Genomic DNA, 22,275 nt, shown 5'->3' with positions numbered 1-22,275 from the left:
AAAAAAAAACCCTGAATATACTTTGGCCCTTGATCAGGACTAATAGGTATAGATCCTACTCAGTTTTCCCATTTATTTAGTGCAGGAAAGCAAAGTAATATTTTCCAAACCAAGAACAGCTGAATTCACATTTAAAAGTGCTTTTTGTCAGGCATTATATTACCTTTCTTCATGAGATTCCGCCTTGTTATGATAGATTTTGGATAATGAAATCAGGAAAAGAGATGTCATCATAAAGTGGAAGTGTTTATGTAAGTCAGCACTGCACATACTGTATTATTACACGTGTATTACACAGTTCTCAGTAGCAACTGTAACAGTTCAGGTTGCTATTCATAGATACATTTACTTTATTTCACCAGCTTTTGGCTTTCTCCAAATGTTTACATGAAGGTGGGTCCTTCATATAAACAGAATAGTAATGTGGGTGTGATTATGAGGCTTTCTGCAACATAATAAACCAAAACAGTAATGCAGAAATTATTTGAAAACAAATCCCTGGGTGTAACCTACCCACCAGAAGACAAAAGAGGGCCTGGTGATCTGAACACAAAAATACTGAGCATAGAAATATAGACCACAGACACATCCCCTTAAAAAAGGAACCCAGGAGGACATTTGCATGGTGGTTACTGACACAGCTTTGGAACCAAACTGCCTGGATTTAGATCCTGGGGTCATCATTTGTTACCTGTGCAACTTGGGAAAGTTGCTTCACTTCTGCAGGTCCCAATTTTCCCGTTATATCCTGCCTCGTAAAGTTGAAATCAGGGATAAGAGTTACCATTTGTTAAAATCGGAGAACAGTGCTCAGCAGGTGTCACTCAAATAGTGTGAGCATGTACAGATGCTCCTTGACTTACAATGGGGTTATGCACCAATAGACCCATTGTGAGTTAAAAATATGGCAAATCAAAATGCACTTAATATACTTAGTGTACCCCCTATGTATCATAGCTTAACCTATTCTACCTTAAATATGCTCAGAACGCTTATATTAGCCTGCAGTTAAGCAAAATTATCTGATACAAAGCCTGTTTTATAATAAAGAGTAAAATGTTTCATGTAATTTTAAAAATACTGAGCTGAAGGTGAAAAATTGAATGATTATATGGTATTCAAAGTATGTGCACCACAAAAGTGATACATGTTCAGTAGAAATGAATGTGTAAAGTCATAAAAATCATAGAGTCAAAAAATTATGCATCAAACCATCATACATCTGGGACTGTCTATAATGTATCATCCAAAAAAGAACACTTTTAATAGAAAAAGGGGGTGCTAAAAGCATTAAAGTTTACATAATATTTTGAAATATTTATTTATTGGTAGCAAAAGGTCCATGTATAAACTGATATTAGCTTATTCAAAAAATATTTTCAAAAAAAAAATTATTTCAAAAGATAATATTCATAGCCATTAAAACAAATTTTTTATTTATTGAATATTATGAAGAAATAAAGGTAGAACAATTATTTTTGGTATATTGTTATGAACCTTAGTCCATTTACTTTATTGAACTTTTTTTTTTTTAAGCCTCTCTCTGTCACTCAGGCTGGAGTACAATAGCACAATCAGGGCTCATTGCAGCCTCAAACTCTTGGGCTCAGGCAATTCTCCCTCTTCAGCCTCTAAGCAGCTGGGACTATAAGCATGTAAGACCATGGCTGGCTAAGTTGTTTTTTATTTTTGTAGAGACAAGGTCTCACTATCTTTCCCGGACTTAGTTTCCAACTCCTGGCCTCCAGTGATCTCCCTCTCTCAGCCTCCCAAAGTGCTGAGATTAAAGGTGTGAGCCACTGTGCCTAGCTAATTCTTTTTTGTTAGTCTGTTTCTGTCTCTAACATTGTGTTGCTAACTTTGGTCCCTAGAATAAAACACGTTGTTTCTCAGTGTTTTTATTTTTAATTTTTTTTAAAACAACTTTATTAGGATATAACTTATGTGTCCTAAAATTTACCCATTTAAATATACATATTAACGTTTTTAAATAAATTTACAAAGTTGTGCTAACATCATCATAAAGGTTTTCTTCTTTTTACTTTTTCATAAAATTACCCTGCAAAGTTCTTCCAAGTTTCTTTTTATGTTTAGCTAACTTGGACATATTGATACCTTTAACTCATTCTTCTTTATAGACCGTAATATTTAAAATGAGGAAATGATCAGTTAATAGGTACTGAAGTACTTGGTAAGCTTGTAGCAAATTCTACTAAAGAGTGGATATTCTGACTTCTAATTTTCTTAAGCATAAAAATATACACATAAAAGCAGGACAAAATAAATAGTGAATTGCGGGGTTGGCAGGCAGGATGTAGTACCAAAGTAGGATCAATTTTAAAAATCAAGTAACACATAACCACCAAACTGGTTCTGTGACGGCATCAGTTTATAGCCTTGTAATGCCACATATCTAATTTAAAAATTTTTAGTAGCCACATTAATTATATAACATTAAACAAGTAAAAAATAACAAAAATATGAATATGAATCCACCTAAATATTTTCACAGGTACCTGACCTTTGCTTCATTTGTATTCGCTTTTCCCAATACTAAACTATTTTTATAAGACACCACTTTTCGGGAAAATTAAGTTGTCGGATTAAGTTGTCAAGATATTTTGCAGGACTTAGAATTTAAAAGGTAAATATTGAACACTATTTGAGCATTCATTGTTTAAATTTCTCAGTTATCCCTTTGTCATAGCAAGAATAAATTTTAATTGTTTTCTGTTTGCAAGGCTTGCTTTTCATTATCCTCTGTTACAAAACTGATAATTCAAAAGCTGATCATTTCTGGGCCCTCATTTAAAAAATGCTTTAGAGAGGCCTTCCAAATGATTTCTAAGAGGAATATAAAATTGTAAAAGTATTAAAACTCTTTTAGACTATGTAGGCTTCTTATAAAGCACCTTTTCAAAGGCTCCAACATTTCTAAAGTCAATTTGTTGATTGATAATGTAAAAAAATGTATTTTTAATATAAAATTATCATTAATCATCTGCTTCATCCAAAAAAATCTGCATTTTAGTTAGTCCTAAGATGTAGAAATTTAAAAAAATTGTAAATTCTGACTACAAATACATCTATTTCAATTGGGGATTTTCATAGTTTGGAAACAAAAGTATAAATTATGTATGCCCAATAGCCAAGTGTATTTCTGATCCATATGTTTCTTAATTTACTAAGAGTATTTTTAAATGATAATGTCCTTCACTAGTATTTATATTTATGTTATAATTACAAAACAATTTTATTTTTAATGTTGACTTTTTATTTTTATTTTGAATTTTGATTCATTTTAGCAAAGCGAACTACTCTAAATTTTACTTTGATTTTATAAATCGGATGAAAATACTGATTATGGGAAATAATGTGTCCATTTGAAAGATCTTTATATATATATATATATATAAATTCAACAAGTACTACAACAGGAAAGGATGATATATATATATGTTAATGATAACATATTGTTTGAAAATAACCAGCTGGGCATGGTGGCTCATGCTTGTAATCCCAGCACTTTGAGAGGCCAAGGCAGGTGAATCACCAGAATGAGGAGTTTGAGATGGGCCTAGTCGACACAGTAAAACCCCATCTCTACCAAAAAAAAAAAAAAAAAAAAAAAAAATTTAGCCAGGCATGTTGGTGCACACCTGTAATCCCAGCTACTCAGGAGGCTGACGCAGAAGAATTGCTTGAACCTGGGAGGCAGAGGTTGTAGTGAGCTGAGATCTGTAACCCATCCTGAGTGACACTGTACTCCATCCTGAGTGACAGAGCAGACTGTCTCAAAAAAAAACTAGAACAAGGTTAACAGGAATGGAGACAAAGAATGTGAGCTTTGGGTCCTCAAACAAATCTGATAATATAATTCCCACTACGTAAAAGTCACTATTCTTTCTTACTGTCTGTGCATAGATTAACTGAAACAATGCATGAGTACACTTTGGGTGCGGTAGCTCATGCCTATAATCCCAGCACTTTGGGAGGCTGAGGCGAGGCAAGAGAATTGCTTCAGCCCAGGAGTTTGAGACCAGCCTGGGCAACATAGGATGACCCCTATCTCTTAAAAACAAAATTTATCTGGGCATGTTGGTGTGACCCTGTGGTTCTATCTACTCAGTGGGGTGAGGTGGGAGAGTCGCTTGAGCCTGGAGGCTGAGGCTGCAGTATGATCACACCACTGTACTCCAGCCAGGGTGACAGAGCAAGACTGTCTAGAAGAAAAAAGAATGATCACAAATTACATTCGTTATTCATGCATTTTCATGTTAACATATTTTAATATTGGTTTGCCTGTGTGCGGCAAATACCAAATTTCAAATTAATTTAGGGCTGGCATGACTCTCTTCACATAGTCTAACCTGTCTCCTTCCCTAGCCACTCACTGTTCTTCATTCATTGGCTGAAATGCAATTAAGCATTAAGTCTGAGTATTTTGTGGTTTTTAAGCATGCCTATTTAGAGGAGAACTAAAAGCTCTACCTTTTTGCTATCTGATGCTACAAATAGGAGAAAACAAGCAGATGTTGCTAACAGTGTCAATTAAGGAGTTAATAAGCAAGGAATGTCCATCTGTGACTAATCGGGGTTGAACATCATAGGATCACATTAAGAACTATTTGTTAAGCACGGCTATAAATGAGTTGTTATCATTATCCAGTTGTTCTGATACTCACAGTGGCCCTGGGTCAGTCCTGTCATCTCTTCAACTGAATTTTCTTTTCTCTTAGGTAGACATTCATGGTCCTCATGATTGTCTCAAAACTATATAGAATTGAGAAGGTGAGCAGACTGAGTACATGAGGAATATCAGTGACTTAGAGAAAACACGTGTGTTGCAAAAAATAAGATTTGGTCCTAATAAATGTTTAGTGAGCTTGACTATTCATATCTTAAATGTTTTTTTTTCTTTCTTTTTATTCCCAGCTGCAGTGATGAGGAAACTGAAACAGAAAATCCAGAGTAAATTCCACCAGGCCACACAGAGAGGCCTGATAGAGCCAGGAGAGACTTTATGAAATCCAGACTCTACCACTAATGTTCTATCAGCTAGACCTCCATGTGAGTCTCCCTAATGTAGGTAGGAAGAGTTCTCCCTAAAATGCTCATAAAGCAAATCAGAGCAATGCTTCCTTCCATGTGATTTCTAATTTGAAATGCAAATAATTACCAATTTGTTTGACTTGTATTTATAATTATTTCCTTGTGAATTACTCATCACTAAATGCTTTATAAATATTTTCTCTTTTTTTTCTCAATGTCTATGGAATGATCACGGCATAGAAAATGTTGGCTTTCAAGGATTTATTAATATCTCTTTTTGAAATAACATGTATTTGTAAGATAGAATAAAATCACTTTAAAGAAACAAATCTTGAATTTGATTTCCTGTTTAGACAATGACTTATTTGATGTGCTTAATAAGATGAACTACATAGTGACTTTTATTCAAAGGATTTATTATATAAGAAGTAGAAAAGTAAATATGCACACTTAGTTGAGCACAGCCTTGCCAACAGCTCCTTCTGATAAATTTTTAGACTTTACTAAGTTTGTGTAAGCCAAAGGCAACACACTGTATGCATTACTGAATCTAATCTCACTTTTGCCAATAATGAAAAAAACAAGCTAGTGGCATAATATGGCAGTATGCATCATATGCATACCATAATCTCAAAATTTAACTCTTTGTGAAGAACTGAGTCAATTATTTCTGTCTTTTTGAACATGAAACCTAATTTAAAGCATTTTTCCAGATGATAAAATGAATCCTCCCTTACTTAGAAGCTTAACAAATCCAGAATAGAATACAGAACTCAATAACTAGATTCAAAATATTGTTCATACTCTTTGCTTGGCATCACATAAATATCAAATGATTTTCAAGGAAGAGAAATAAACAATAGCTTCCCCTCCCCTTTTTGGTCCTGGTTGGTACCAACTGGAAACAATGCATGTGTGTTTTAGTCTGTGCTTTGCAAAACTTGATGTGAATTCAAACCAGCACAAATATTAAAAAGTGCAATATCCACTTTTGAAAACAACATTTAGAAATTGTTAAATATTTACAGCAATTTGTTTAAGCAAGAGAGGGGAAGGAACCATTAGAAGAAATTCAGAGAAGAGCATTAAAAGGGTCACAAGGATTGACTTATGAGATCAAAGAAAAACAAATGCTAGATCTGTTGCTGGACGAAACTATGGTAAGCCAAAGCTCTAATAGTGATATATAAGTCTGGGCAAAGCAACTTAACATTTCGTTGTAATTGAGGGAGAAAAATGACCCTTTTCTATTTGCTAATAATAAGTATCATTAGGTAAAGGATATAGTAATCAAAAGGCAGCTCCTCAGATTTAAATATTATTTAAACTATCTTTAAACAAGTGGGTAAGTATAGCAACAGCCAAAAATGCTTATTCAACTCAATTTTTGCTTTCCCTTCCCAAATCATAAAATTGGTAAAACAAAAACAAAAAACAGAGAGACAAAGCTAGTTGGATACCAGTGTCTCAACTCCATACCCCAGCAGGGACCACATTTTGTGTAACTGCCACAGACTCAAGCATAGAGAGGGTCATGATAATGTAAGGAACAGGGCAGGGGAATAAAAGATGGTCATTTTAATAGGAATGACAAGGTTGGGTGAAATATAAAAAAGCCACTCCATAGCCAAGAGAGATTAAAAAGAGAACTCAGGAGGGTCCTGTTACTTCCCATTTCTTCTGACCTGATTCTTGCTGCCACTCCATTGATTAAGTTTTACAGTTTGCAGTAACTGGCAAGGAAGAGGTGTGCCTGTCAGCTGTTCACAGTGCAGAATCTTGAAAAGGTCAGCATAGTAGCAGTATGACAGGCCATGTAAGTCATTATGTGCCTTATAATTCATTTGTAAGTAGAATGAGAACTGGAGCATATTAAATGTAAACTCTGCCGTAGGACCTCTAAAAACACGTTAGCCAAATGGAAAGCTAGGCTTTGTTCTCTATCTAGAAGACAAACAAATATTTCCTCACAAATGTGTTATTTTCTTGAAGACCAGCAGAAATGGGAAATAAGCCCATTTGCTGCAAAGTGGTTTAAAGAAAATATATTGGCAGCAGAAGGAAGGTGGCTTAGGGAGAAGATATGTAATAGAATGCATATACAAGTACTATGAGCTTTAAGATTCAGGTCAGTGCTAGTTAGAAATTTCCTGATCAATGAAAATCATAAGACTTTCAAAGTCTTTTGAAAGAAATAGTGACATTTATCAGGTACGATAATGTATTTATGACTTACCACAGTTTTGTTGTGACAGTTCTGTTCATTGCGAAGCCTTATTTTACATTGAAATTGGCACAATTTTACACCGTTAACCAAATGTTCTTTTAATGGAAACTCACACACACATAGCACATTCTTTAGTACTAAAATGCTAAAGTTGCTGAACATGCTACAGGTGATTATTAGGCAGTAGTGAAAGAGTTAATTACCCATCATTCCTCCCCGCTGCCCCAGACATCCCACTGTGCGTCTGTTATAGACTTAGGCACAGTTCCTAATGGCAAAATCTATTAGAATGCACAATATTCTCCCAAGGGAGCTGGTGGAAGTCCTGTCACTTGAGACATTTAAAACTGCACTGGATAAAGCACTAGAGAGCTGTGAGTGCATGTGTTCCAACCCTCAGGACAGAAATCATGACCTAATGGGTGATTTCTATCCCTTAATGTCTCTGATTCGCTGGGTGTTTTAATAGCTCCCTCATATTTAAGTAGATGAGCAATGGTCTATTTTTTTAATGGAACTTGAGTTTGGTCTGTAAAGTGTCAAGACAGAGGTGACAAAACAAGCCACAGGGGAATGGAGGAAGCCTCATGGAAATTTAGTTGATTTGAAGGAGGTTTGGGCAAACACAACAGTGTATTAGGGTTTAGCAAATGCCTTGACTTTTTTTTCTTTTTTCAAAATGTTTTCAGTTCAAGGAAACCCAAAACACATTTGGCTAAACACTTTTTCCTTAATTTTCAAACCCATGTGTATTTCAAGGGAAATTTAATCCATGTGTTTCTGATTCATTTACACTTAGCTCATCAAAATGTGGTTTCATAAGACCCATTTGATGTCTAAGAAGCTCTGTGAGCTTTTTTTTTTTTACAAGCTTTTTTTCTTTGAACCAGGAAGTTACATTTTGCCAAGAGTCAATGGAACTTCAACCAGAAAAGAATCAGTTTTGTTTGGGATCTTGGAATCTTCAAAGTTGGTGGGAGCTAATGAGCTGGGAGGGGAGAAAAGCTGATTCAGAGAGCAGGAAGCTTCCCACTTCTAATATGTTATCTGTCCAGATAACTTGAAAATCTAGTTTTCTTTCAGTTTACACTAGAAAATTCACCTTTAAAGTTTGAAAATCTTGTAGAAAACATGAGGATGAATTTTATTACAGGGTCCAATGCTGTCATATACTCTGATAATCTTCCACTAGTGAGTCTGTGGGTGATGATTATCAAGGTAGTAATGACATACTTATCTTAGAGGCAGTTATAAAGAAGTGACTCACCAAAGTGTTTAGATTGGCCATTTCTTATATTTAAAAAATATTTCTTTGCCTAGTTATTGTCACTCTGTGCACAACACTACTGGTTCTTTAAGAAACAAGACAAATAAGACTCAGTGAATGTGCTGATTCAGGTGCACACAATCCCCTATCTCATTGCCGGTGTTGCTAAAGAGCATCTGGGGTAAGGAAACATGCATCCGGTCCATCCGTCAAGAGTCCATGAGAAAGCCAACAATGTTTGCACCTGCAGGATGAATTACATCTTTGGTGAGTGTGGGAAGCTACATAATGAGACAGCAGAGCGTCTGACACGTTTCTTTTTACTTGCTCCTTCTGCACCTTCTTTTTGTACTACCTTCATTTTTTCCACTTCCTCTCCCTTTTCCCCTCCTTTATACAATCACTAAATAACTAAATGTGGCACATCCATCCAAGGATGGGTTGACATGGTTTACACATTGCTTTCATTTGGTTGTTCTTTGGATGAATTCTTCCTTGAGAACAAGATAATGAAAACCATACAGTCACTGAACACAAAATCTGCCATCACTTTGGCTGTTCCTTCGCAGCCCATTTCATTTTATAAAGCCTAGTCCCTGAGTTTACTCCAGTAGAATATCTGAAGCAAGTGGAATCCTGCCCCCTATGGGCTTACAGAATTCAGCAAATACTGCCAATTTAGTCCTTGCCTGTCACCCATATATCAGAGAACTTATTTGAATGTAACATCTCTTGCTAGCCCAGTATAGGTTCAGAAACTTGGCCTTTTAAGTATTAATATAAGTCCTGTTCTGGGACTTTCATTGTGGGAACTGAAGACAAAAGAAAATTAAAAGAACATTTGGAAGTTTTTTACCTCATGCAAACCTCAAATTTGGAACCATTGCCTAAAGGAAAGTGAAGGTAAATGTGTACTTTATTTCTGGGCTGAGCTTTGACAGTCTAAAACAAAATGCTAAATTTTTAACTACAGCAGCAAGTTCAGATGACAAGTGTGAGGGAAAAGAATTATTCATTGATTCAAACTCCCATACCAGTCAGTGAAAAGGCTAAAAGCAATAAAATTACAGATGAGGTCTTTGGAATTTAACCAAAAGAAGTTCATTTTCACTTTCTAATTTGTCATTTGCTTTTAAAGACACCAAAGAAACATCACAGAAATATTAACTTCATCTCTGAAAACACAAAGGTAAAAACTATTGTGGTTTAAGATAGAAGATATTTTCTCTTAAAATTGTCTTTGATACTTCTGCACTGATAGAACTTATGAAAATAGCCAATCTATTATGGCTACTTTAATTTCCTTTCCCAAAGATACATAATCGAGCATAGGTACTGCAATCAATGCCCAAAACACAAATCTCATACATCTTGCTAATTCTGGAGAAATAGTGTCAAGTTCTTTTTCAGTAAAAATTTATGCTTTACTTTTAATATCTTTTGTTTTTAATTCTCAGAAATACTTATTATTAGTCAAGGAAAGCAACCTTTTTATAATATAGAACTATCCTGCCTCTGTAAGAGTAGAAGCAAAATGATTAAAAACAAAATGTGAAAAGTGCTATAATTTACTGAAAAATGTAAAGAAATTTAGAATAATTTTGTTCAAACTTACAATTTTATGATTGAAGAAACAAAAAGTCCAAAGTGTTTAGGAGACTTGTTTGAGTTTCACAAGCTGATTCTGTAAGGCTGGGTATCAGAAGTCATCTCTAAATACAAGTCCAGTGCTATTTTAACAATTGATAAAGTTTCTAAGAGCAATATATTCCTGAGATGGGACATAGCAGAAAAGTCTATGGAGATTCTTTGAATTTGGAAAGTTCTCACTAGACAGAAGTTCCAATAAATAGAACAGATGAAAATGGAACTCATTCATTGAGGTGAAGTTGGAAGCCCTGGGGTCTCATTTGTTAACTCCTCTCACCCACTCCTCCTGAGGGCCTTCTGAGTACCTCATAAAAATTCCAAGAGCTTCTTAGGACATTATCTGAAAACCACTAATAATATCCTTACTTGTGAATAGAGTCAAAAGTGACCCCAATGACCCTACAAAGTACCACAGACTGGGTGGCTGAAACAGCAAACACTGATTTTCTCATGATTCTGGAGGTTAGAAGTTTGGGATCAAGGTGTCAACATGGTTGGCTTCTTCTAAGGCCTCTCTCCTTGGCCCGTTGATGGCCACATTCTCTCTGTTTCTTCACATGATCTTCCTTCTGCACTTGTCTGTCTCTTAAATTTTCTTATAAAAGCACCGTCGTATTGCATTAGGGCCTGCCCTTATGACCCCATTTTAACTTGTCTCTTTGAAGACCTTATTTCTGAATTTGATTAAGCTAATATAACAAAATACCTTAGACTGGGTAATTTATAAACATCAGAAACTTTTTGCTCATAATTCTAGACACTGGGAAGTCCAAAATGAAGGCACCAGCAGAGTCAGCATCTGATGAGGACTCACTCTGCTTCAAAGGTGATGCCTTCTCATGTGTCCTCACAAGGTAAAAGGACGAGGCATCTCTCTGGGATCCCTTTTAGCAGGACAGCAATCTCATTCACAAGAGCAGAGCCCTCATGACCTAATCATCTCCCAAAGGTCCCACCCCCTAATATCACCTTGGTGAGTAGGTTTCAGTATATCAATTTTGTGGGTACTCAAACATTCAGACAATGGTAACATCTCCAAATACAGTCACATTCTGAGGTACAGAGGTTTACGGCTTTGACATATAAATTTTCAGGTTGCGGGAAAGAGGGCATTATTCAGATCCTAACACTCACCTTTGTAAATTACCCCTTTGTATCATACTCTCCCCTTTGGTGGGAAATTTGACTTGATTCTAATGTATAGAATATGGCAAAGGTGACAGGAATTACTTCGTCACTTCATGATTATGTCACATGGTAAAATAACCTGTCTTGTTCTAGAGATTTTCTGTCTCTCTTATTGACTTTGAAAAAGTGAAGTGGCCATGTTAGGAGGCCCAGATAGATGGTAAGGAGCTGAGGGAGGCCTTCAGGAAATGACCAGCAAGAAGCCAGTTCCTTCAGCCTTAGAGCTACCAGAAAATGAATTCTGCCAGCAATCAGAGTGACTTGGAAGCCGATTCTTCCTCTGCCAAGCCTCCAGATGAGAATCCCAGTCCCAGCCGATACCTAGATTGTAGTCCTTAGCAGATGACTTTGCCAAGCTGTGCCAGGACTCCTCACCTACAGAAATTGTGAGTTAATACATATGTGTTTTAAGACACAAAGGTTGTGAAAATTTGTTACATAGCATAGAAAACTAATACCTAAAAATCTGAGAGTAGCTTTGAAACCAGGCCAAGGGTGCAGGCAGGATAAATTTTGACAAAATAGGAAATGCCTATATAGGGCCAAGTGCAGTGGCTCACAGCTGTAATCCTAGCACTTTGGGAGGCTGAGGCGGGTGTATTTCTTGAGCTCAGGTGTTCGAGACCAGCTTGCGCAATCCAGTAAAACCCCGTCTCTACCAAAATACAAAAAATTAGCCAGGCGTGGTGGTGTGTGCCTATAGTCCCAGCTCTTCAGGAGGCTAAGGCAGAAGAATTGCTTGAACCCAGGAGGCAGAGGTTGCAGTGAGCGGAGATTGTGCCATTGCACTCCAGCCTGGGTGACAGTCAGAGTGAGAAATCATCAAAAAAAAAAAAAAAAAAAGAAAGAAAGAAAAGCCTAGATAGCCTTGAACAGATTGTTAAAAGAAACCTGGATATTAAGGACACTGCCAATGAGAGCTGAAAAACAAAATGATGAGCATGTTATTTGAAATTGGAGGAAGAGGGATCTTTGTCATAGAGTGGCAGAAAAATTAGCAAAATTGTCTCCTACGGTTACACAGAAAGCAGAACTCGTTAGTGATGCATGTGGTCATACAGCTGATTTCCAAGCTAAGTGTTGAAGGTGCTGCCTTGTTTATTCTTGCTGATTATAGTAAAATGTGAGAGAAGAGAGATAAATTGAGGACAGAACTACTAAAAAAAGGAACCAGGACTTGATGATTTTGAAAATTCTCAGTCTCTCCAGATGGCAAAAAAAAAAAAAAAAAATTAAAATTAAGGGATTCACTGTCAAGAAAGCTTGCTCTGGAGAGAAAGCAGAGGCTGTGGCTCTACAGTCTTTTACTAAAGCCTCAGAAAGATTAAAAGGTTAGCATATTCAGTAACGCAAAGGGGTCTTTCAAGAGATTAAGGTTGTGCCTCACAGATTCTCCCAGTCAAACCGTAAAGATGCCACTGAGTAAATGGTGGTGTTCTTCAGTCATTTTAGCAGGATGCCAAGGAAGAGAAGGAATTTACTCAAAAAGATCTGTGGACCTGGCTTTTGTCTAATGGAGTGAACCCCTTTAAAATCCACAGGAGACCCACAAAGCACTTGAGATAATTGTTTCAATGAAGGCGCTACCAGCTTGGACTAAAAAGAACAGAGTATATGTGAAAGGAGGCTGTCAAACTCCCAAAATTCTACTGGCAGGAAATACTGATAAAACTACTCAGCTGCTACCTTTTATGAAAAAGGAAGAGTGACTCAGAAAGCAGAACGAAGAACCAAGAGGGTGGAGCCTAGAGCTGCATGGAATTATCCTTAAGTCTTGAAATCTCTTCAAGAAATCAAACCTTTACCTGGCTGGATTTCACAGCTGCCATGGAGCAGTGACTTCCTTTTATCTTTCATTTTTCCCCCTTTTTGAACTGGACCGTCTATAGATGTTATTTTTGGTCTGTCCCATGAATTTATATTGAGTTTGTTGAAGGCAGATAACTTGTGTCTTTAGTTTCACAGGATCACAGATGGAGAGGAATCGTGCCTCAGGAGCTAGCTATACTTAACAGATTATTGCCAGAAACCTCATTTTTACCTAGACCTGATTTAAATGATGAGATTTTGAATGTTGAGCTGGTTCTATAATAGGATGAGACTCAGGAAATTTGGGAGGGGGTGATTTTATTTTGCATGTGGGAGAGACATTAATCATTGGTGGCTAGAGGGTAGACTGCAGTAGACAGAAGCTAAAATGGCTCTGAAGGTCTTCGCTTTCATGCCCCTGTATAAGCCCTTTCCTTAGATTGTGAGTAGGGGCTGTAATTTGCTTCTAATTAATGGAATATTTAGAAGGTGATAGAACATCACTCCCAAGATAATGTTACATTATATAAGAACTGTCTTGCTAGAAATCTCTCTATGATGCTGATTTTGCATAAGCAAGCTGCCATGAGTTTTTTCATCACATGAAAATGAATTCTTTCAACATTTTTAATCAAATTCTAAGTGGTCCTGTCCTCAGATAAAAAAAAATACTTGTTTGTTTGTTAATGTCTTTTTGTGTCCTCTTACTTATACATGGACATGTTGTCTTCAAGGCCAGAAGTTTGTAAGCTTCCGAAATTAGAGGTTATGCCAATCATCTCTACTGTCCCCTGACACTTCATGGGGTAGGACTGGAACTCAGATGCTTGAGTTAAATGAAAGTCAAGGTTAACTTGTTCAACGACCCAAATCTTTCTTCTCTACTAAGCAAGTTAGTTTATTCTTTACACCAGCTTTTTTCATGCTTATAAGATGGATGCCCTAGATCCAGGTATAAAATAAAAAGATGTAGAGCAGAAAATAAGAAACTATTTCTTTTTTTTTTCAGTATTTTATTGAAGATTTTTGCTTTACTGTTTCTTTTTATTAGTAAGGAAACATTTCCCAGCATCCCCTAAGGTAGTCCTTTCATATATCACATTGGCCCGTCCTGTGTCACATGCCCATCATAAAATTATTCCCCGGCAAGCAGACTGATAGAACAATCACAACCTGATAAGACCAACTATGATTCTCCTGAGTTGCTGGGGAAGAAGTGGACACATATTAATAAAATTGAGATCCAACAACATGAGGAAAAAGGGGAATTTGCCATTGCCTGGACAAACAATAGTGTCTTCTTCAAGAATATAGCACAATTTTACAAATAATTGTATTATGAAATTGGTAAAAAAAAATCTATAACTATTTATTGAGCACCTTCTATGGGCAGTATTCTGGGAGCTAGGAGTACAATAGTGAAAAATAGAGTTTCTTTCTTTTACTTCAAATAAGTAATGTCACATGCAATAGTATAAAAGATAAAATTTATGATGGTGAAGAGTGACTTGGTGAGGGTGTGGCAGGGCTTTTGTATGTACCCTGGCCACATGTACATCCATGGAAGAACTGCAGGTGACACAACTGACGTGAATTCATTCTTATCTAAATAAAAAAGAGAGACCCCATCATGCCTCTGTGGCCAATCCCTCTTTACACTAGTTCTGAATCTCTCTTTCTTTCCTCATATCTCTATCTCTACCCTTTTTTTCACTATTTGCCACTTTGCATAAGCACTTAAACATACCAAAGTCTCTCTCAAAGTCTTGTTATTTTGAATATGAATAAATAAATGAATAAATAACAGTGCCACCTTATAAAGCTGCACTGTCTGTGCACTGCACAACTCCAGAGACAGCCAGACACAAACTGTGCTGTAACTAGTTGTAGTGTGGTGCCCTGAACACTTGTCTCCATCTACCTCGGATCTCTGTTCTAGCTACGGCTTTATCTCTTCCTCACTGCAAAAATTCTTTAAAATAATTTTCTGCCTTGGTTGCCTTTTCATTTCCTTCTTCTATTTATTTCTAGAGTCACTGCAATCTGGCTTCCACTCTACCAGGCCTGCAACATCAACAATGACCTCTTTTTACTAAACCAAAGCCTCTTTTTAGTTGACATTTATTGACATTTTGACAGCATTGGATTCTCTTTCTTGAAATATTCTCTTCCCTTTTCACATTCTCCTAAGTTCATTCAGCCTCTCTGACTCTTCCCTCTCAGTCTGTATGGGGATTCTTACAATTCTGTGCCACTCTATATTCTGTGCTAGGCTACCTTCTCTTCTCACTCATAAGATATAGATAGATCAATAGAAACTTGAACAACCAAAATCCTGTTGGCCATTTTTATTGGTATAAAGTTAAGGGCATCTTTTGGATATTTTAATGCATCTAAACCATGTACAGGTATGATCTAATTTTAGACTTTTATATTCTATTTTTGAAATGAGACAGATACAGCTCTATGTTATGAACCAATTAAGAGATATCTCACCTAAAATACTGTGATATGGTGTCTACCTGTTACATATTAGGTGTTCAATAAGTAATTGTTGAATAGATTAATAAACATACTTTTTAAAGGAAGACTAAATACAAGAGAATGGTAACAAACTCCAAAAGATAGATATATAAAATAAAATATCTATGAAGTATGTCTCAACGATTTATATTCCACTCAGAAATATTTACTTAAGTTTGGAAGACTAAAATTTTATATTCAATATGATACAGATTATTTATCTGTTAAGACTTGAGGCCAAAGGCCAAATACTTCTGTGGCATGTCCATAATCACAGTCATAGGAATAAAAATGTAAAAGCAAATAAATTAGGGGGATTTGATTATCTGGGCATATGAACATAACTTTCTAAGTCAATATAAGACACAAATTACTTAAGGATAAATGTAGATTATTTAGTTTATGATTTATGAGTGTAAATGATAACTCAAATTTACCAAAATATCAAAAGAAATGTGAAACTGAAGAAATTATATTCTTACATTGTTTTAGTATAAAGAGGAAGAAAAATGATTCAGGATTCTAAACTTTCAGCCAAGTTTCCCAAGGGTCAGACAGACATTTTTATTAAAAGGAAAAAAAAATACAATATAATAAATCCATTATTCTTTCATTTTGTGAAATGTCAAACTCCATGTGATCCTTTTAATTTCTCTGGGTGTTCTAAACAGATCATATTTAGAGATGGAGCTAATACACAGCATGGCAAGTATAGATCAGAGTATGAATAAAAGGCATAATAACTTGCAAACACACACACACACACACACACACACACACAATCAAAAACCCTTTAATCTGACAGATATAATAAAGCGAATGTTCTCTGTTGAATATCCCCTAACATCTATTTATGACCTACTTTTGTCTCATGAAAATGATTTTTGTGTCTAAAGGATATGGACGTCATGATGCATCTATGCTACTCTTTCACCTCCTGGAGCTGAGTAAAGGTCATGAACAGTGCACTACTTATTTCCTGAGTAGCCAAATTGGTATTGCTTTCTGAAGTTGTTCATGGGAATAAGACAACATGATGGCAGGATTGGATAATTTCATATGAAACATGCAGTTTCCTTTCTCTTCCTCTCTGTCCAATTCTGAAAGTCATTATTTATGTTAACCTTAACATTTGAGATTTTGAACAATTATTAGATGCAGGAAGTAGACTGATCAAATACATGTGTTTAAAAGAGAATAAACTTTATTCCACCTCTGTAGAAGATACAGCTAATAACTTATGTGCAAAAGCAGTTTTTCTTCCTTACTTATCAAAAACCAGGTGGACTTCCTCTTCGATCATTCTTTAAGTCTACCTAGTGGTCTTAAGGTGAAATGCCTTCATGTTAAGCCATAATCAATCATTGTACACACACGAATTACTTTCTGTCCTCCTCTTTCCTTGTCATCCTGGTCCAAAGCAGGTTTTTGAGACGGAGTACATTCATCTGAGCTGCTAGCTGCTTCACGCATCCTTGTATATGATCTGCCTGGTCCCAGACCCCTGGAGAAAATTTGTGTGTGCATACTGTATGAGAACTTTGGATAAATAAATGAACACATGAAACAGCTTCCAGATAATTGAAAGCGAAAGAAGGAGGGAGCAAAAAGAAAACAATTTCTCTGGGGAGAAGCAGCTAAGGTGGCAGGTATGATTAAAATCCATATGATTTATGGGTAGGTGGATTACTAACATGACAGCCCTGTTAGTGTTTGTTTGTTTGGGACCATTTGACAATAAAGTTTTCTTGTTGTTGTTGTGCTTGCTGTGGGTTTTGCTCCGGACTTAGCCACTCAGGAATTCCTAGTGCCTGACTGAGCAGTAATTTAGCAAGCTTTCTTGTGCTCTTTTCCTGTCAGCATTAACATGTCAATTCATTTTAATAGTCTGGGCATGCTCAGTGGGCATGCATTTTCTCAGAAGGTCTCCCATGAGCCCACCCTGTGGTGCAGAAATGTGTTATATCTTGTTTCAGACCTCGGAGACTTCAGCAGGTTTATTTTCATTATGGCCAAGTGTATTTGTTAAAACAAAGCCAAAATAATATATATAAAATCAAGAGCCTAACAAATGAAATAGTTTATGTATATTTGATTGGTCATTTAAGCTCTTTCAAAGATTAGGTTGTATAATATTTCGTTACACAAAATTATTGCCATAGCAGAGCTTCAAAAAATGTGTGCTGTTACTGCCTCTAGTTTTTGGAAGTTACATGATATTCTGTCACAATGGGAGTTTTCTGTAATCATGATTAATAGTTGAAGTGGCTTTCATATTAAAGGAGAATTTGCTCACCATCTTTCTCATTAAAGTATTTTAAAATGAATGTTTATCTAATGTTCTATCCATAAGTAAATAAATAAATGAAGAAATAAGTAAATAAGTACATAAATAAATACACACTCAAATCAAACTTCCAATTAGGAGTATTGGTGGTTCACAAACCTGTCTCTCAATTGTCAAACTAGGTCTCAATTTACATACAAAATTTAGATGTGTTAGGAAACACCTTGTTAGACAGAAAGGAAATAAAAGAAGAAAAGAAAGAGAAAAAAAACCTAAATTTCACAACCCAAACAAAATGTGGTTCAAGATCACAGAAAGGTTGACAATTTTGCCATGTATACAAATTACTGCTTTAAAAAAGCAAGCTTTTGAGGGTGTACTTTAAAGCAGCTAAACAAAGTATGTTATATTGTTGACACATTTGGGAGCTCAGAATTTCTAAAATGGCCGAGCAGTTCTGTAATATCACAAGTAAAGGTCAAAGTTGAGAGAAAGGCATCAGAGTTGAGAATTACATCAGCTCTTTTTTTGAATGCTCCATTTTCCCTTTTCCTTTTCATCTCTTTTTTTTAAAACTTTGAGTGACAAGCTTTGTCTATGTGATTATGTAAGGGCAGTGAGTTGACTGTGTATAGGTTCATAAAATTTTTCTGCAGTACACAGTTGGTGGAAATGATCAGACATTTGTGATTCATTATATGTTAGAGCACAATTCTAGTTAGAATTTAGCGTTTGACAGAATGATGTCTTATACCTCAGGTATACCCTTGTATCGCACTAAACTTTCTTTAAAATAATTTTAAAAGAATTTTTTGTTTCTCTAAATTATTTCACACATAGAACATTTTATAAATTCTTGGCACAAACTTTTAGAATACCCTGCAGTTGTCACAGTTTTTGTTTTACCTCCTTTTAAGAGGTAACCATGGAAATTTACTAGTTACCTGTTGGTAAGAGTTCTCTCTTAATGCTTTAAATCATCAATGATTTGGAAATATAGGCCTGTATGTAGTAGGAACTTAATCCTAAATAATTGTGGCAATATTTTAACTGATATCATCAGTCATAGTCAGAAAGTTACAATAACAGGGCTTTTTAAGGTCTAAAAATATTCACTGACCTCAGGAAGTAACTTCTGGTGAATGCTTATTCAGGTCAGGGAAAATGTTTTCCATACTCTGTATCTAAAGGGCAAAGTGGAAAGATAGAGGATAATAGGAAGGGATACAGAAGAGATTAGATGGGTCTGAAGGCAGAGGTCAGAAAAGATGGAGTGGCTCCCCTTCCTGGCAAGATATCCTGTGGGTTTTCTCTCACTTTGCCCGGTTCACCAACCTCTGGAGACTTCCAGCCTCTCCTCATCTGACACTGCACAGGAGCGTGTCTCTGGGTATGCACCTATCGGTATGCCTGCACATTAACTGTACGGGGAGTAGAGAAAAGAGAAATTAAAGGGCAAAAAGTCTTGTCTTTTGAATCTCAAATTACACCACCCTTGAGATTCTTTTAAGTTTGCACATTGGGAAAAATTGAGAGGGCTTTATTCTTTTTGTCAAAATGAAAAATAACACTTTTGTCCTAAAATAGTGAATACACCTTAATTCATGAAAACTTTGCTCATGTAAAATACAGCAGAAAAAAGGCCTTCATCTATAAAGTGCTTTCGGATCTTCAGTGAGAAGTATAGTACTCTATTTTTATGATCTAGTCTCCTTACACATTCATTAATATTATTATGGGAAAAATAAATATCATTTTCATAAAACAAATTATAGAATATATTATGTCATCTTCCCTGTGTGTTCAGTATATAAATGAATTACCTGCCAGCAATATTTTCTCTGGCTTGAGTTTATACTCAGATATAGCACTTTCAATGTTTTCTTAAATTATATTTTTGCATAGTATGATTTACATAATCTGTGATTAATAATATTTATTACTAGAATGCCAAATCTCTCTCTCTTATCTCTCTGACATACACATAAACTCACACACACGATATACACACAAACACACACATACACACATACACATGCTCTCTCTCCCTTCAGGGCTCGTTGCTATCTAATAAGGATTATTTTTAGGCTATTCCAATGTATGTTTCAAATTATTATTCTAGACTCCTTGTTCTTCTCTTGAAGATAAAGGAGAGTTCCAAGAACCATTATCTTTTTTACTTAAATATTATAACACTGGAGAAAGAATTATATATGAAATATTCAGCACAATTTCATGGAGTTCTGAATGAATCCTCCTAACATTCACCATGTTTACATAAGTTGTGTGTGACTAGAATAATGGAAGCTATTGATAATACCATATTTTAATCAATTTTTGGAATTATTTTGTATAAGATTTTAACTTTAGAACTAATAAAAATGCAGCCCATAAATGTTCAATAGCCAAAATATACTACCTAATCATGTGCTTTTTATGGAGGTAGGAGTGGAAATGAGAAAATTTTTATCTCCTTTAAATATCTCTGTCAATTTCTTTTAAACTTTGGATTTATGGCTAGCTTTTTACAGTGAATCTACTTTTCAAGCAATCGCTTATTCCTGAAAAACTTTATGCGGGCATCCAACGTGATTCATTTTCATAGTATTTATACCAAATGCGTAAATCAAGTACTACTGATAGTAGCATCTTTGTAGTTCTTTTTAAATATGGATGAAAGATGAGTTTTCTTCCAAGGTACAAAATGTCATTAAGGGCTCAGGTGGTTAAAATCAACATGAAAAATACATGCTGCATTTTCTTCCCTTAAATGCAATAATGTAATCAGATTTCAAGTCATCCTACCTACCTCACTTACAGCTTTATGGAGATTAATTAGTTTTTAGATCCCCGTCACATGATCTTTTCTGACTGTCATTTAGCTGGCTGACTAGACCTGTAAGCTGTCTCCTGCCCCAAAGGAGCGATTAAATTTTAGTATTGTTTGCCTTCTTTCTTTGATTTAAAGGTGGATTTTAAAGTCATAGTTTAATTGTATTTTGTTTTAATTAGAAATATTTTGTAATCTTATTTGTTGGAAGGTAAATATTAAAATAAATAAGTAAAATGAGGTGTTTCCCCCAGTTTGCTACAGACTGTTACTATACTGACACCTACAAACTAATTTTTGAAATTATTTATGGTACACATGCTACTTGCATTAAAATGAGTTTTCTACAATAAAGCTTTATCACAGAGGAGTTTGTACAGGTGTACCAAGTTAAGATCACTGATAATTGGTGGTTCTAGGACAAGTTTTTAAGATCAAAATGAACGTGGAATTTAAAAATTTCTGGAAACTTACAAATACAGAAAAGGCATGATTTGTTTCAGTGGCATGATTTCTGTTTAAAAAGCATAAAAACAGAATCAAAAGACAATAAAACAATTATGAAATTGCTCATTCTTAATAACATATTTTCTATAATAACTGTTACCATTTATTTCTCTAAGAGTTGCTGACTGAGCTAAGGATTAAAACTGAAAGACCACAGAGTTAGTTTTTATGTTAATCTATTTGGCTATAGATTCTCAACGGAGAAAAAGAAGAAAACATTGATAAACTACTTCAATCTGCTTTACAATATGTGATTAAAGAAAGAAAAGAAACCTTGTCTGCTACAGTTGTTCAAACATTGATATTTCTAGCTAGGGTCCTAATTAAGGTGTAATGAGAGATTTGAAGAGCACTAAATTCCCTCATTCACGTCACTAAACCAGTGAACCACAACTACATGTAGAATTTCATGGAGACGTAGGACCTGGTGAATTAGTTACCATATAACTCCTGAGCAGTTGGTTCAGAGCTGGAGCCACTGGGGCGTAGATCCACGGTGAACATGTGACTGCCTGGCCGCTATTTGACTGCAGATTTCTGTTCATGGATATTTAACAATAAACAGTCACTCCACGTAGGAGGGAACTTGATTCCACAAACACGTGGAATTTCCTGGCTCTTGAATAAAGACGCCACAGGATTTTCACTGCTCAGGTGTTACTGGATGCAATGCTGATTCAGGAATCGAAATAGATTATCTATTTCCCTTGCCTGTGGAGTTGGATCATTGCCCTTGGCAGTAACCCCAGACTTCTGCAAATGATGAAGACATCCCTCTATGCCTATGTAGAAAATAGGGCCAACATAGATGCCATTAGAGAGATTCAACTGAGCTTATGCTGGGAAAATTGTGGCATCCACACCTTGCCTAAGGAGGGAGTATTGAGAACACCAGAATAGGCTGAAGCCCATTCCCTTGAATGGAAATCATTGGG

The 22,275-nt window shown here is 35.7% G+C and overlaps 1 long non-coding RNA gene across 1 annotated transcript in view; it reads left to right on the top strand.

Annotated features, from left to right (window-relative positions):
• Positions 1-5,377, top strand: part of LOC108300460 — a 22,139-nt gene extending 16,762 nt beyond the window's left edge. Inside the window, exon 2 of the long non-coding RNA XR_001823433.2 lies at positions 4,936-5,377. This is a non-coding gene — a long non-coding RNA (uncharacterized LOC108300460). The remainder of the gene's footprint in view (positions 1-4,935) is intronic.
• Positions 5,378-22,275: the final 16,898 nt, after the last annotated feature.

Source organism: Cebus imitator, unplaced genomic scaffold, assembly GCF_001604975.1.
Source record: "Cebus imitator isolate Cc_AM_T3 unplaced genomic scaffold, Cebus_imitator-1.0 Scaffold27, whole genome shotgun sequence".
NCBI lineage: Eukaryota > Metazoa > Chordata > Mammalia > Primates > Cebidae > Cebus > Cebus imitator.
This window is presented reverse-complemented; position numbering and strand designations above follow the sequence as displayed.